Genomic DNA, 2,933 nt, shown 5'->3' on the forward strand with positions numbered 1-2,933 from the left:
AGAGACCCTTTCCCCTTGAACCATCAGACCACCCCTTTGTCCAAAGACTCCAGGAATCCCAAATGCTTGAATTGGTTCGCCCACGAGAAATAGGCAATGATACCTTCGTCCGCCACTTTTACACCTACGCCCGCCTTCATGGCATGCTATCCATTCCCTTCCGTGACCACCTTGTGAATTATTCCTTCACTACTTTTAACATAGCCAACCACTACCAGCTTCCTGAAGTCCGTCATTCCCATTACTCACATTATCGAGATCATTATCCTTATGATGAAATTGTCCAGACCCTATGTCGGGATGGTGCCACTTGGCATCGTCCCCGCACTGCTGAGCTGTACTTGAAACGTTTGATTTTCGGCCTGAGGCGAGGCCATGGCTGCACCTGGTCTGCAATAACATCTTGCCCACTTCCCATCTCCAGAATCTTCCTAAACACCAAGCCCTTATTGTTTTTCTCCTCATGACCGGAAAAACTTTCGATGTAGTTGACATTATCCAATTCGCCCTCCACGATTCCGTCAACACCAAAAAACTCACCAATAGCATCATCTTTCCCCACCTTGTCTCTGACATTTTCTGCAAGTGCGGAGTTCCTTCATTTGATAATGACAGCTATTTCGAACCTGCACCTCTATTCCGGTATAAGCGCCTCAAACAGCCCACTCTTGGACCCCACCCACCTATCCACCCTGTTTACGATGTTAGTGCAGGCCAGGCAGCTACTGAGCCAGCCGAGGAAGGCCAAGATGCTCCTGAGCCTTCCCAGCCAGTCACCTTAGACACACTTGCGGATGACATTGATGAGCTGTCTGAGGAAGTTCACCAATTACTCGTTACACTCCTCCGGGAGATTAAGCGGCAAAAGGATCGTGATGCATTGTATGACCGAGATCGTCGATACCGCCGCCGTATTGATGTATTGATCGCAGACCGGTTGAACTTTGCCTTACCGGCTGAGGAGGAGGAGCCACAGAGCAGTATGGGTATGGACGGAGCAAGCACATCCGGTGCAGGACCATCAGGATCCAGGGCAGATGATCCTGAGTAGCAGCTTTAGTTTTTCGTCTCTGTGTTTCTGTTGTTTTCATTTGTTCTTTTTCTGTTGTTTTGAGGCTGGATATTTCTGAACCTTTATTGCGCTCCTTAGTCTTGAACTTGTTTAGATGGATGTTTCTTAATTGGTTTGTTATGATCTTTGCTTTATTTTCCCCCTGCTTCATTTCTGGTATTTGCTGTCATTGATTCTCACCTTGAGGACAATGTTGTGATTAAGTGTGGGGGAGGGACTTATTGTGGATTCTAGCAAATATTTCTCATGCATCCATGCATCTATTTGATTTTGAGGTGTTTTTGAACTTATAAAGTGGTTGAATTGTGAATATTTTGAGTTTAGTTGCTGAAGAGTTGAAATTGCACAGGATTTTTCGTTTCTGCCAACCTTCGCCGCGGCAAAGCCCCCCTTTCTTTCATGTTAATTTTCTCTCGGGATACTTTCGCCGCGGCCAACTTATGTTTCGCCACGGCGAAAGCCAACCCTTTCCCCAGATTTCGTCTCTGCCTCAGTTCGCCGCGGCAACCTCAATAGTTAGCCGTGGCGATCACCTTTCTTTAAAATAAAAAAAAGAAGAAGAAAAAAATATATTATTCAAATAATTAATTCTTTGCAATTTCAACTGGTTTCCAGAAATTTTTCCTGGCTTAGATTCTTTATACTCCTGCATCCCTTTTAAAATTATCAGAAAAGTTCAAATTGTACTATTGCTTTTAGAAAATTTTCCATGCTTTTAAATGAGGGATGAACTTAGGCTAGTTATTCTCATGTTTTGACAGATAGTAAATGATGATATGCTTTGAAATCATGACTATGTTGATGTTAACCCTTGAGATTGATTAATTGAGATTTTAACCTTGTTGGAAGGATCTTTGGGCCTAAAGTTATTAAATTGAGTGAATCTACTTATTTCATATTTCTCTAGAACTTGTTTTAATTCTTAATCGAAGCTTAGTGAATTAATTTTTGTAAATCTGATAGAGGCATTTGATTTCAAACCCTCGTTTCCCAAACACAAGCCCAATCATTTCACCATTGTGAACCCCTTTGAGCCTTCATTTTGAGTACATGCATGCAATTATCTTGTAATTTATTGTTAAAAAAAAGGCAAAAAAAAAAGAGTAAAGAAAAGAAAGGATAAAGATATAAAAATTATAGAATAAAAACTAAGTAGCTTCTTCCCTTGCTTTTATTTAGATTAATTCTGTCTTAATAATTTGTACGCTTGTACTCATTTTCATTTTCATTCTCATCCCATTCATTTCACTTGGCCTTCATTCAAGTTCTAAACCTTAAAAGTCCTCTTGATTTACAAAGTTTGCTTCCTGTGGTAGAGAGGTAGAATTATTACAAGCCTATGGTAGAAATTGGATTTAGTAGACTTGGAGTGAAATAACCCTAAAACAAGTGAGTTAAGAGTGAAACACTTATCCGTGAGTTAGATCTTTCTTGATCAATCTTCTGAGTTAATTATCCATTGTGCTCATTTTCTTAGCATATCCTTGTTTACTGATGTCAACCCTGTGAGAGTTTCTTTCTAATCTTCTGCTTTCATCTTTAAGCATGGTAGTGTTTCTCTTTGTGCTAGTGTCACTTTGAATTATTCTTGAGCTTTGTCCAGGAGTACAAAGGTCTAAGTGTAGGGGAATTTGATTGAGCTCAAGATATTATTATCTTTTCATTTCATTATCCATGATTTTGTGATATTTTCTGGCCCTTTTTAATGATAATTGTGCTTAATTTAAATTTAGAGTCCTTACTTTAAGTTAGTGTCATTTTGAGGATTAAATTGTCATAATTGGTTATTAATTGGATTCAATTGATTTCTAGGACAATTGATACTTCAATTTGTTGCTTTTTTATTGTAGGACACTAAATA

This window comes from Neltuma alba, unplaced genomic scaffold (genome assembly GCF_004799145.2).
Source record: "Neltuma alba isolate B1F8T4 unplaced genomic scaffold, ASM479914v2 tig00010382_pilon, whole genome shotgun sequence".
NCBI lineage: Eukaryota > Viridiplantae > Streptophyta > Magnoliopsida > Fabales > Fabaceae > Neltuma > Neltuma alba.